This window comes from Natator depressus, chromosome 28 (assembly GCF_965152275.1).
Source record: "Natator depressus isolate rNatDep1 chromosome 28, rNatDep2.hap1, whole genome shotgun sequence".
In the NCBI taxonomy this organism is placed as follows: domain Eukaryota; kingdom Metazoa; phylum Chordata; order Testudines; family Cheloniidae; genus Natator; species Natator depressus.
The window spans coordinates 4716237-4730721 of NC_134261.1; the positions used below are offsets into that span (position 1 = coordinate 4716237).

At 50.2% G+C, this 14485-nt stretch overlaps 1 non-coding gene across 1 annotated transcript; it reads right to left on the reverse strand.

Annotated features, from left to right (window-relative positions):
* Nucleotides 1-684: 684 nt before the first annotated feature.
* TRNAG-UCC (transfer RNA glycine (anticodon UCC)) lies at nt 685-756 on the reverse strand. The gene has a single exon. It is a non-coding gene; the product is annotated as a tRNA-Gly (tRNA).
* Nucleotides 757-14485: the final 13729 nt, after the last annotated feature.

The following is a 14485-nucleotide window of genomic DNA, read 5'->3' on the forward strand; positions in this document are numbered from 1 at the left end:
GATGGTATCTTCTACACTGAGCACTGAGTCCCATTGGGTAGATAGAAAGATTAACCAAAATAATCTATACAGAAGCCTGTGGAACCCCATAAGATTGGGTCCCTAACCCATCAACTATTAGAACTCATTTACAAAACTTTTCTTAAACATTACATGAATATATTGTCTCATACTATAGAATTAGAAAGTATAATCCCTATCCCATGATGAGATATAATGTATCTTAATTAAAACTATTAAGCAATTTAAATTAAAAAAATCAAATTTTTCAATTAAAAAAAAAAAAAACCATTGATTTTTATCCACCCTGACAGCGAGGTATGGGGGGGCAGGGAAGGATTGGTCCCCAGCTGGAGCGAGGCAGGGGCCAGGGACAAGAGCACAGCTGCAGAGAGGCAAAGTGCAGGAGGTGGGACCAGATGATCACGCTGGTCCTTTCTGACCTTAAAGGCTCCGAGTCTAAAAGGGAGAGGGAAGTAAAGGAAAAAAAATGTAAAAATAAACCAAACATTGTAATACAAGGATGACTCCAACAGCTCACTGTATAGTCCCGCCCCTTTCTTCCTCCACTGTGTGTTGAATGACCTGCTGGGATTTGGGACATCAATTCTCTCATTCCATTGATAAAATGATACAATGTGACTGAAATTAAACCAATTCCCAGCCAAGAAAACATCACATCGCTGCATTGGCTGCGAATCAAACCCAGGTCAACTGCTTGGAAGGCAGCTATGCTCACCACTATACCACCAATGCACCTGGCAAATTCTCTCTCCTGTGTGCCACTGATGCTTGCTAAATGACTCACCCCCCACAGAGCTAAGCAGCTGGCTGGAGAGGCTGGAGGTAGCCTGTCAACTGTGAGCACAGACAGGTTCCCAGAGTGACTGACAGATGGGGACATGGGCTCCACATCCTAGCCTGCAGTGGCACCAACCCCATCTCTGCCCTCAGAGAAGGGCAATGAAAATCGATGACCATAATGGCAAATTTTACCCCAGAAGGAAGGAGACAGCTCCTTTTAAAGCACATTGTGCGTTGGTTCCTGCTACCTACAGCTGGTTTTGTTGCTGCTGCTGATGCCAATCCTTGGGCTCTGCTCGGATAAGGAACGATTGAGGCTGTCACTCAAATGAAGACGGGAGATGATTTTTTTGACAGGGACGGCTGCCTTGCCTTAAGGGTGTTTCTCGGTCACCTTCTAATCTAGTGGGTCCTTGATACATGCAGGCAGCCCCCACTGCTGCATCTCTCCCGAGGAAATAAAGTTTCTACACAAAATCCCAAAGCTTTTCACCAAAAGGAGGGAAAGGAAATGGCCACAAGATGGCACCAGGACATAAGGAAAGTAACACAACCCCATTCTTAGGGGTAAGCCATTAATTTTTGTCAAGGTCCAAAATTGTTAATGAAGGTTCAGTCAGTGTGGACTCCAGTGATGCAATGGGTACTAGTGGATGGTACTTATCAAGCTGTACTGCATGGAGTGAGGTTGAGGTTGTGAGTTCAAGCCTCTTCTGGAGCATCAGTTTTGGGGGATTTGATAGCAGCCTTCAACTACCTGAAGGGGGGTTCCAAACAAGATGTTCTCAGTGGTGGCAGATGACAGAACAAGAAACAATGGTCTCAAGTTGCAGTGGGGGAGGTCTAGGTTGGATATTAGGCAACACTATTTCACTAGGAGGGTGGTGAAGCACTGGAATGGGTTCCCTAGGGGGGAGGTGGAATCTCCATCCTTAGAGGTTTTTAATACCCAGATTGACAAAGCCCTGACTGGGATGATATAGTTGGGGTTGGTCCTGCTTTGAGCAGGGGGTTGGACTAGATGACCTCCTGAGGTCTCTTCCAACCCTGATCTTCTACGATTCTATGATTTTAAGGTCCAGACTGGTAAACTACCAGGCTGAACAAGCAATGTTATCGATGGTGACACTAGGATTGAAGGATAATATCACATTATGTAACCCTTCTGCCCATCAGAGTTGGCAGCAACAAGGGCCGGGTTCAATATCTAGGGGATTCATTCCAATAACACAATGCAAACCGGCTCGAGCCCCCACCCAGTGACCTGGGACAAATATATACCACCCCCGCTGGGCGCCTCCAAGAGGCAATACTTCCCCTCTCGCAAACACATAGTCTGAGTGTAGCAAAAGCCTTTTAATAACAGAGAGAAACAATGTGGCATTATGTTGGGAAAACACCACCAACAGGATTCGTAACACAACCCGTGAGCAAAACCCCACCCCAAGCAAATTGGGGCATGCTCTTTCCCTTTGGTTCTGAGTCCAGCAACCCCAAATCACCCAAAGCCCCAAAAGTCCAATGACCCCAAAAGTCTCTTTCCCTGGTCAGGGCAGCCCCAGAGTTCGAAAGTTTATCTGCAGAGCTTTTACATACCAACCTGGGTGGAGGTGGGGGGAGGGGGAAGAGAGGTAAGGGGCACCTTACGTGATCTGAAGCTGACCACCCCACAGCTCCATAGGCCTTCGCTCTGCTCTGCCAGCCGCCCCACGAACTGCTCCGCTCCGCTCCGCTACCCACAAGCAGCTCCCACCGCCCCACAAACTGCTCCACCAGCCGGTCCACAAACTACTCCGCTCCATGTCCCACAAGCAGCTCCCGTCGTCCCACAAACTGCTCCACCAGCCTGTCCACAAGGCACTCCAGCCGTCCCACAAACTGCTCCACAATATATCTTCAGGCTCCCCCACTACTTAACACAACGCTCAGTGATTTCAGCTCTTAGGTGAATTCAGCTAGTACTAGGAGAGCCTCAGTGCTGGTGCACCATTAGCCCAAAGTGAGCTCAGCAGCCTGTAACTAGACTCCTAATGAAATCAAAATTAGCTCTGATATTCCACAGTGGAGAGAGGATGAAGTGCAATCAGCATGTAAGACCCTCACCCAGGGGCCTATGCCACAAAGTATTAATACTTATCCCCAGCCTCTCTCAATTCACAGAGTTTTGGAACCCATGACCCTTGCCTAGCGAGTGCTACTTAGTTGATGGTGAATCCCTCCATCATAACAAAAGGCCAACTACAGTTCCAAGCACAGTTCCCATAATCAGGGTAATAGCAAGTTATTCTTCCTGCCCCAATAACAGAGACACTGGGGATCCCACAGCAGCCAAAGTGACCATTTGGGCAGCTATGGCCTCATTCTAGGCGGGGTGGGTGTGCCTATGCAAATGAGATCGGCCCCTGAAGTTCTTTTCCACAACTTGCCACACCACACCACCAGATGTCAGGGTGGAGCTCATCCTGACCTGCTTACAATTATAAAAAATTGTAAATAAAAATGTAATCTGAACTTGAGCTTTCTGTTGCCTTCTAGAAATGCCCCTGGGATCCCCGCACTCCCCAGCAGGAGTGAAAGGAGAAACCCCCAGCACTGCACTTAGCTCCAGGCTGATTCATCAGGGGTGGGGGGAATTGACTGAGCAGGGAGCTAGGGCAGTTCTCTGGGGATCAAGGTTCCCAGCCTGACCCAGCTGCTTCATTGCCCCCTGGGGCCCTGCAGGTTTAGACTGTCCCTGAGGGCAGGCAGCTGCTCAGTGAGCTTTCCAGGTGTAGCTGGCAGTGCCTGAATATCCCACTCTAAGGGCCTCAGTTCAGCCATCAGGAAAGGCAGCAGCTTTGCTCCCTCCTTCTAAACAGAGCTCCAAGGCAGTGGTTCTCAACCAGGGGTCCGGAGCCCCCTGGAGGGCAGCAAGGAGGCTTCAGGGGGGGTCCACCAAAATAAACCAGAAAGCAGGGCTGGTGTTAAACTAGCTGGGGCTCAGGGCAGAAAGCTGAAATCTGAGCCCTACCGCCTGGGGCTGAAGCCAAAGCTGGAGCAAATTCAGTTCATGGGGGGCCCTGTGGTGTTGGGCCCTGTGCAATTGCTCTGCTGGCTACCCCCTAATGACAGCCCTGGCTTTTAATCTATTGGCTATGCAGAAAAACAGTTGTTGGGGCACAGGTGGGCTGTGCAGTTCTTTAGACAATGTTGGGCGGGGGCCACAGAAGGAAGAAGGTTGGGAACCCCTGCTCCAGGGAATCCCAGAGAATGAAGACTCGGTCTGACTCAGTGCTGCCAATGCTCATGATTTTGCCTTGAGTCTCATGAGAGTTATTGCTTTCCTTAAAGCCCCAGCTCCTGGAGTCAAGTGGAGATGTGATGATTTCAGCCTTCGTTCTTAAAGAAACAGTACGTTTCTCGCCCTTGTGGCTTTGGAGAAGGCTTCAAAATGTCACCCCAGTGCGTCCTAAAGGCTCATCAAGCAGAAGGCAAATAAAAAGATCCCCAAACCTATTAATTTGAGATAATCTCATGATTTTGAAGCCCATCTCATGATTTTGGTGAGCCTGACTCAGGGTTTTCGAGCGTTTGAGGTTGGCCAGTCTGCAGACTGAGAGCTGGGCACCCTCCTTCACACCCAACGCTCCTAGACTTTTCTCAAGCATTAACTCTTTCTTCTCCTTCATGCCATTGTAATGAAAGCTGGGAATCCCAATTCCTAGAAGTGCTTTTCTACAGACAGTGAATTCCCCACAGGGCTGAGTCCCCACAGGGCTGCTCCAGGGGCTCCGGCCCCCACCCCAGGACAGACAGGGCAGTAAACTCACATCACCCTTTTGTGACTCCCAGGGACCCTGCCGGGACAGGAGCTCCACGCTGGGCTCTAGGGCCCCCCTAAAGCACCTGGGGAGAGGGGGCAGGGGCGCGGGATTACCTCCCGTGGCTCCCCGTCAGCAGCACAGCGGGGGTGCTAAGGCAGGCTTCCTGCCTGCCTTGGCACTGCGGACCATGCTGCGCCCCAGAAGCGGCCAGCAGCAGGTCCAGCTCCTAGGTGAAGGTGTGCAAGCAGCTCCGTGTGGTTCTTGCCAGCAGGCACCACCACCCAGCTCCCATTGGCCAGCTTGGGGGCAGCTTGCGGAGCCCTGTGCGCCCCCGCCCAGCCTAGGAGCCACACCTGATGCTGGCTACTTCTGGGGTGTCAGAAGAGATAGGGACTAGCTTGCCTTAGCCAATGGGACCTTTAACGGCCAGGTCGGTGGTGCTGACCAGAGTCGCTGCAACCCAGTGCCTTCCATTGCACAGTTTGAAAAGCACTGCTCTACGCGATACAGACTGTCTGTGACACAGACTGACCAGGGTTCATTTCTGCATGACCCCAGTGGGGAAGGAAAGACACTGAGGGAGGAGGAAGAAGATGGGCAGAAGGAGTCAAACGAGGCTAGACCAGAATAGAGGAGATTTTCTGCCTGTTAAAACGTACTGGATTCTCATCACTTAAAAAGACCTCCATCTTCCACAGGGTTTGAACCAGCAGCCTTTCAGTTACCAGCCAAAGTGGTGAACCACAGACACAGGTAACTGCCTACTTCCCAAGTTAGTCTAGAAAGCATCTACAGGGGTGCAGCTGGTCAGTGCAGGGAGGCGCACTGCTGGGGTTGTGAGTTCAGGCCTCCCCCAGAGCATCAGTTTTCATTAGCCTTGTAGCTTCCCCCACTTACTTTGTCTAATTCACATGGAAAGTGCCGTACTGGGGTGATGAGAGTAAATTCTAAACTCTGAAATGCTGCCCATAGATTGGGATAAGGATGGGTTTGAAGAGAAAAAGCTCTAAGGGTATAAAACCAGTCTCCAGGGGCAGGTATGGTACAACTCCTTAACAGGGAGCCATTTGTGGGAGGGGGTTTCACTTCCTCTGTTAAACGTACTGAGAGGTATTTTAAGATGAAGATAACGCCATGGCTAACCGTTGACTGGCATGTCCTGGGTTAAAGAAAGAAAGGGACCTAGGGTTAATAGTCTGAAGTATTTGCGTTACTGTCACTGTCTGACCTCACTTCAGTTCGGAGCAGGTTTGTACTTTGCTGTGGGGCGCGCACAGACTCCTGGAGAGCAGTGGCAGCTGTTTCCACGGCAGAGAGCCTGGCCCTCGGGAGACTTTCTGTTTTGAAGCAATTCAATAAAATAACGGTGGAGTTACAACGTCCAGTCCAAAATTTCAGCTCCCTGGTGCAAAAAACGCTATTTTAGGATCTAAACAGGAGGCTTCCAGCACGTGGACACCTGACCAGAGAGCTCCGTGGGGTGTAAGAGCTGCTGACTCTGAGGGTCCTGGGCTAAATCCATTTGCAGGTGGAAGTGTTTCGATTTATTTGATTGATAATGAGTACCAGCTACCAGGGGAGAAGCCCCGGGGGCCTGCTGACACTCCAGCTGCTGCCAGGGAGGGGGGAACCCCAGGGAGCCAGCTGCTGCTCCAGGAATGCTGCCAGCGGACACTGAGTTGCGGCTGCTCCTGCCGCCCTCGGAACCGCTGCTCAAGCAGTCCCCAGGGCCAGCCGCATTGGCTGCTGCTCGGGCGGTCCCCGCAGCCAGGTGCTAGGACGGTCCTGGAGGCAGCCACAGTGGCCACTGCAGAAGTCACAGAGGTCGCAGGAAGTCACAGAATCCATCACTTCCACCACCTTCGTGACAGACACGGAGCCCTAATAATGAAACAAACCCCTCCCTGCTGTGACTGTAGTGCCTAAAAGAGAAGAACAGAAAGTGAAGAGAGACTCCCTGTCACCTCTCTCCCCTGCTCCCTCCCGCCTTGTATTCTGTAACCCCATCCCACTGGGTTCCCTGTGCTGGTGCCATGGGGGTGACACTAGAGTTCTGGGGTTTTCTGGGGGGTGGGGGCTCTCCCCTTCGCAACATTTCACACAAGTTTGTCTTTGGGCTGAAATTTCCCCTGCAGGGCCTCTCAGTCAGAGCTGTGCCTGACCCCCTTTAGTGGGGGGCAGGTGTAAATTGCAGAGTAGGCAGAGAAGTCTCCAATAAAGGGTCATATTGTTCTGGTGACTGGTTCTGACCTGGGTCACACATCCTCTGACACAGGATCATGTGCAGAACATGGAAGCTCTGGCTTTTCCGAAATGCTGTAGAGTGTGAGTTCCTGGGAAAGGGCAGGGGGAGAGGGAGCAAAGGGAGAAAGGCAGAGACACTGGAGAAGAGAAATGGGGGGAGAAGAAAGAGACAGAGAACACAGAGAGACAATACATGATTGAGGCAGAACAGGTGTCCCACTCAATCTTGCTCATCAGAGTGGTTTTCTACAGTGTCAAATCTGAACTTTGATTCTAGCAATCTGAGTTCAAATATCAAGGGGATCTCCACATACCTGATCTATTCGCCCACCCATCCCTCTTTAGTATTATTTTTTATTTTGAAGTGTTTGGCTTAACTATGATCTTCTCTTTCCCTAACTGTATTGCAATTTGGGGTTTATTTTAATTTTATTTATACAAAGCCAGTCAGCTGCGAACCAGCTGAGCAGCGGAGAGGCTAACAGAGGGAGTTTGCCTGGGATCTGCCTGAGAGGAGGTACGCTAAGAGCTGCATTAAGGAGGCTGTGTTGGTGGCTAAGAGCTGCATTAAGGAGGCTGTGTTGGTGAGTATCGGAGTGTCTGTTGTGGGGACAGTTTGACAGTGTGCTTGATTGGTTGTTTGAAAAGTGTGAATTGGGAGTGCTTTGGTCCAGGTGAGCCTTGAGTGGGCCTGACTGTTATAAAAAGCCAGTCAGCTGCGAACCAGGGGAGCAGCGAACAGCAGAGAGACTAACAGAGGGAGTTCGCCCGGGGAGAGCCCACTGAGGCTTACATCTCGCCGGCTACTCTGAGTAGTTACTACAACTCCTGAGTAAGCTCGTAGAAGGAAGGTAATATGGATGGGGAGCGTTCAGCTGTTGTGACCTGAACTGGATGTGCCATGTTTGTCTTTCTTCCACAGGACGGAAGCGACTTTGTCTGTACAAAGTGCAAGCTGGTCTCCATATTGGAAGAGAAGGTTCAGGGTCTGGAGCAACAGGTATAAACCCTGCGTTGCATAAGAGAAACTGAAGATTTCCTGGACAGACGTCAGGATATGCTTCTATGGACACAAGGTTCTGAAGATTCAGAGTAGGCTGCATTGCGGGGACAGGAGGACGGTGAAGAAATTTGGCAGCATGTGACCTCCAGAAGAAGAAAGGGGAGCATCCATGTACCAGCAATGCAGATACAGGTAAGTAACCATACACCCTTATCCCACCACCTAGATACTTAAGAACCATTATCTCCACAGGTACTAATGAAGAGAGTGGACTAGATGATACATCTGAGGGAAGGGAACAGAAGGAGACTCCGCAGACTGGAAGGCATGAGATGCACTGTCCTAGGGATGGGAGTTCCAGGACCACCGCTCCCAAGAGAAGGAGGCGGGTGGTGGTGGTCGGGGACTCTCTCCTCAGGGGGACTGAGTCATCTATCTGCCGCCCTGACTGGGAAAACCGAGAAGTCTGCTGCTTGCTAGGATTTAAGATGTGATGGAAGCCCTCGGATCGCTACCCCTTCCTGCTTCTTCAAGTGGGCACCAATGATACTGCCAAGAATGACCTTGAGCGGATCACTGCAGACTACGTGGCTCTGGGAAGAAGGATAAAGGAGTTTGAGGTGCAAGTGGTGTTCTCGTCCATCCTCCCTGTGGAAGGAAAAGGCCTGGGTAGAGACCGTCGAATTGTGGAAGTCAACGAATGGCTATGCAGGTGGTGTCGGAGAGAAGGCTTTGGATTCTTTGACCACGGGATGGTGTTCCAAGAAGGAGGAGTGCTAGGTAGAGACGGGCTCCACCTAATGAAGAGAGGGAAGAGCATCTTCGCAAGCAGGCTCACTAACCTAGTGAGGAGGGCTTTAAACTAGGTTCACCGGGGGAAGGAGACCAAAGCCCTGAGATAAGTGGGGAAGTGGGATACCGGGTGTCACGGAGTCCCCGAGTGATGCTCTGGAACTGCTCCCCACGAAGCCAGTAAGGACTCCGGGGAAGTCTCCTTTCTGTGAGCAGCCTGTCTCCAGGACACACAGCTCACACAGCTTCCACCTTCCTGGGTCTAACCTCGGAGCATTCAGCCTCCTCTCTGCCCCTCTGTGCGCTTCCCACAGCGAGTCCGCCCAGGCAGGCTCCTGGGGAAGCCAGAGGGCCCTGCACCCCAACTCCGCAGTCAGATGTGACTCTTAGTGAGCCAGTAACACAGAAGGTTTATTAGATGACAGGAACATGGTCTAAAACAGAGCTTGTAGGTGCAGAGAACAGGACCCCTAAACCGGGTCCATTTTGGGGGGCAGTGAGCCAGATAGCAACGTCTGCACTTCACTCCACGTCCCCAGCCAGCCCCAAACTGACTCCCCCTCCAGCCCCTCCTCCTCTGGGCTTAGTCCCTTTCCGGGCCAGGAGGTCACCTGATTCCTTTATTCTCCAATCCTTTAGCTCTCACCTTGCAGGGGGAAGGGCCCAGGCCATCAGTTGCCAGGAAACAGGGTATTGGCCATTCTCTGTGCCCAGACCCCTGCACACACCTGCCCTCTAGGGCTCTGCAATGATCATACACCCTTATCCCACCACCTAGATACTTAAGAACTGCATAGGGGAAACTGAGGCACCCCCACAATATTGAGAGGAAACATTAAGAACAGTCCCACTTCGTCACACCGGGAGGAAGCATGAGCAAGAGCACGCGAGGGGGAGGGCTCCTGCCTCATACTGAGAAAGAGGGACAATCAGCGAGTTATCTCAAGTGCCTATACACAAATGCAAGAGGGAGAACTGGAAATCCTGGCACAGTCAAGGAATTATGATGTGATTGGAATAACATAGACTTGGTGGGATAACTCACATGACTAGAGTACTGTCATGGATGGATATAAACTGTTCAGGAAGGACAGGCAGGGCAGAAAAGGCGGGGGAGTTGCACTGTATGTAAGGGAGCAGTATGACTGCCCAGAGCTCAAGTATGAAACTGCAGAAAAACCTGAGAGTCTCTGGATTAAGTTTAGAAGTGTGAGCAAGAAGGGTGGTGGTGGGAGTCTGCTATAGACCACCGGACCAGGGGGATGAGGTGGACGAGGCTTTCTTCCGGCAACTCACGGAAGTTACTAGATCGCACGCCCTGGCTCTCATGGGAGAATTCAATCACCCCGATATCTGCTGGGAGAGCAATACAGCGGTGCACAGACAATCCAGGAAGTTTTTGGAAACTGTAGGGGACAATTTCCTGGTGCAAGTGCTGGAGGAACCAACTAGGGGCGGAGCTCTTCTTGACCTGCTGCTCACAAACCGGGAAGAATTAGTAGGGGAAGCAAAAGTGGATGGGAACCTGGGAGGCAGTGACCATGAGATGGTCGAGTTCAGGATCTTGACACAGGAAAGAAAGGAGAGCAGCAGAATACGGACCCTGGACTTCAGAAAAGTAGACTTTGACTCCCTCAGGGAACTGATGGGCAGGATCCCCTGGGAGAATAACATGAGGGGGAAAGGAGTCCAGGAGAGCTGGCTGTACTTGAAAGAATCCTTACTGAGGTTACAGGGACAAACCATCCCAATGTGTAGAAAGAATAGTAAATATGGCAGGCGAGCAGCTTGGCTTAACAGTGAAATCCTTGGTGATCTTAAACACAAAAAAGAAGCTTACAAGAAGTGGAAGATTGGACAAATGACCAGGGAGGAGTATAAAAATATTGCTCGGGCATGCAGGAGAGAAATCAGGAAGGCCAAATCACACCTGGAGTTGCAGCTAGCAAGAGATGTTAAGAGTACCAAGACGGGTTTCTTCAGGTATGTTAGCAACAAGAAGGAAGTCAAGGAAAGTGTGGACCCTTACTGAATGAGGGAGGCAACCTAGTGACAGAGAATGTGGAAAAAGCTAATGTACTCAATGCTTTTTTTGCCTCTGTCTTCACAAACAAGGCCACCTCCCAGACAGCTGCACTGGGCAGCACAGCATGGGGAGGAGATGATCAGCCCTCTGTGGAGAAAGAAGTGGTTCGGGACTATTTAGAAAAGCTGGATGAGCACAAGTCCATGGGGCTGGATGCGCTGCATCCGAGAGTGCTAAAGGAGTTGGCGGATGTGATTGCAGAGCCATTGGCCATTACCTTTGAAAACTCATGGCGATCAGGGGAAGTCCCGGACGACTGGAAAAAGGCTAATGTAGTGCCCATCTTTAAAAAAGGGAAGAAGGAGGATCCTGGGAACTACAGGCCAGTCAGCCTCACCTCAGTCCCTGGAAAAATCATGGAGCAGGACCTGAAGCACTTAGAGGAGAGGAAAGTGATCAGGAACAGTCAGCATGAATTCACCAAGGGCAAGTCATGCCTGACTAATCTAATAACTGGCTCTGTGGATGAGGGGAAAGCAGTGGACGTGTTATTCCTTGACTTTAGCAACGCTTTTGAATGGCTCGGCAGCAGTTCTGCAGAAAAGGACCTAGGGGTGACAGTGGACGAGAAGCTGGAGATGAGTCAACAGTGTGCCCTTGTTACCAAGAAGGCCAATGGCATTTTGGGATGTATAAGTAGGGGCATTGCCAGCAGATCAAGGGACGTGATCGTTCCCCTCTATTCGACATTGGTGAGGCCTCATCTGGAGTACTGTGTCCAGTTTTGGGCTCCACGCTACAAGAAGGATGTGGAAAAATTGGAAAGAGTCCAGCGGAGGGCAACAAAAATGATTAGGGGACTGGAACACATGACTTATGAGGAGAGGCTGAGGGAACTGGGGATGTTTAGTCTGCAGAAGAGAAGAATGAGGGTGGTTTTGAAAGCTGCTTTCAACTACCTGAAGGAGGGTTCCAAAGAGGATGGATCTAGACTGTTCTCAGTGGTAGCAGATGACAGAACAAGGAATAATGGTCTCAAGTTCAGTGGGGGAGGTTTAGGTTGGATATTAGGAAAAACTTTTTCACTATGAGGGTGGTGAAGCACTGGAATGCGTTACCTGGGGAGGTGGTGGAATCTCCTTCCTTAGAAGTTTTTAAGGTCAGGCTTGACAAAGCCCTGGCTGGGATGATTTAGTTGGGGATCAGTCCTGCTTTGAGCAGGGGGTTGGACTAGATGACCTCCTGAGGTCCCTTCCAACCCTGACATTCTATGATTCCCTCCCTTTTATTCATGTCATAATTGTAACAGCAAAGGAATCTGCAGGAGCAAAAACTGACCCAAAACTTTATTTCCCCATCATTCAGGAACATAATACAAACATAACACAGAAGGCAAGGGGATGGGAGAGGCAGGTTTCCAAGTGTTCTGTCTTTCTCAGATGACACATTCCAGCCCCTTGTATGCCTCCATCCTCTATGACCTGCTGGGCTTTGAGAAATGTATTGTCTCATTCTATTAATAATGTGATTATACCACAATGTGACTGAAATTAAACCACTTCCAGACAAGGAAACAACAAAGGAGAAAAGCCATTATTGCATTGGCTGGGAATCAAACCCAGGTCCACTGCTTCAAAGGCAGCTATGCTCACCATTCTACAGCTAGCATGGGCAGCTTTCCCGTGTGTTATGGGTGCTAGCAAAGGCGGTGACACACAACCACGGAGCTAGTAAGCCGGGTGGACGGGCTGGAAGCCGCCTGACAGCTGGGAGCAGAGTTACCATCCCAGAGTGACTGAAAGGGGCAAAGGTGAAAACGGAGCTCCTTGGGAGCTGGCCCCACACCCAGCCCGCCCCTAGGAGAGGGGAACTGGAGCTCAATTTCAATCATAGAAAAATCTTCCCTGAGAAGGAAGGGGACAGCTTGTTTTAAAGACAAGGTTTGTGTTTGTTCCTGCTACGTACAGAGGGGCTGGATAGTGCTGATTCCAGCTCCCAGACTCCGGGACAATAAGGAACTAATTCAAGCTGCCAGTGACCTGCAAGAGGGAGATGATTTTTTCACAGTGATGGACGCCTTGTCCTAAAGGACTTTGTCTGCCTCCTTCTAGTGACTGTTTGGTACAGGAATGCAGCCCCGACTCCTGGGTCTCTCCTGAGGAAATAAAGTTTCTGTGCAAAAATACCACACAATGGGACCAGGACATAAGGAATGAAACACAAGATGCTTTTTCCATGTGCACTGACTTTGAACTTTGTTGTTTGAGGTGTTGTTATATCCGTGTTGGTCCCAGGACATGTCACATAATATTTTTTAAAGGACTAGCACAAGAACTAGGGGTCACCCAATGAAATGAATAGGCTGCAGGTTTGAAATGAACAAAAGGAAGTATTTCTTCCTATAATGCACAGTAAACCTGTGAAATTCCTTGCCAAAGGATGTTATAAAGGCAAGACTATAACAGGGTTCAAAAAAACCCTAGATAAATTAATGGAGGATAGGGCCATTGTCACAGAGTCCCCAGTCAACTGAGGTACCCCCACAATATTCAGAGAAAACATTAAGAACAGTCCCGCTTCATCACAGCCACAGTGGCTATTAACTAGCATGGGAAGGGATGGTGTCCCTAGCCTCTGTTTGCTGCTGGGAATGGGCCCAGGGGATGGATCTCTTGATGATTACCGTTCTGTTTATTCATAGAATCATAGAATATCAGGGTTGGAAGGGACCTCAGGAGGTCATCTAGTCCAACCCCCTGCTCAAAGCAGGACCAATCCCCAACTAAATCATCCCAGTCAGGGCTTTGTCAATCCGGATATTAAAAACCTCTAAGGATGGAGATTCCACCTCCCCCCTAGGGAACCCATTCCAGTGCTTCACCACCCTCCTAGTGAATTAGTGTTGCCTAATATCCAACCTAGACCTCCCCCACTGCAACTTGAGACCATTGTTTCTTGTTCTGTCATCTGCCACCACTGAGAACATCTTGTTTGGAACCCCCCTTCAGGTAGTTGAAGGCTGCTATCAAATCCCCCAAAACTGATGCTCCAGAAGAGGCTTGAACTCACAACCTCAACCTCACTCCATGCAGTACAGCTTGATAAGTACCATGCACTAGTACCCACTGCACCACTGGAGTCCACACTGACTGAACCTTCATTAACAATTTTGGACCTTGACAAAAATTAATGGCTTACCCCTAAGAATGGGGTTGTGTTACTTTCCTTATGTCCTGGTGCCATCTTGTGGCCATTTCCTTTCCCTCCTTTTGGTGAAAAGCTTTGGGATTTTGTGTAGAAACTTTATTTCCTCGGGAGAGATGCAGCAGTGGGGGCTGCCTGCATGTATCAAGGACCCACTAGATTAGAAGGTGACCGAGAAACACCCTTAAGACAAGGCAGCCGTCCCTGTCAAAAAAATCATCTCCCGTCTTCATTTGAGTGACAGCCTCAATCGTTCCTTATCCGAGCAGAGCCCAAGGATTGGCATCAGCAGCAGCAACAAAACCAGCTGTAGGTAGCAGGAACCAACGCACAATGTGCTTTAAAAGGAGCTGTCTCCTTCCTTCTGGGGTAAAATTTGCCATTATGGTCATCGATTTTCATTGCCCTTCTCTGAGGGCAGAGATGGGGTTGGTGCCACTGCAGGCTAGGATGTGGAGCCCATGTCCCCATCTGTCAGTCACGCTGGGAACCTGTCTGTGCTCACAGTTGACAGGCTACCTCCAGCCTCTCCAGCCAGCTGCTTAGTTCTGTGGGGGGTGAGCCATTTAGCAAGCATCAGTGGCACACAGGAGAGAGAATTTGCCAGGT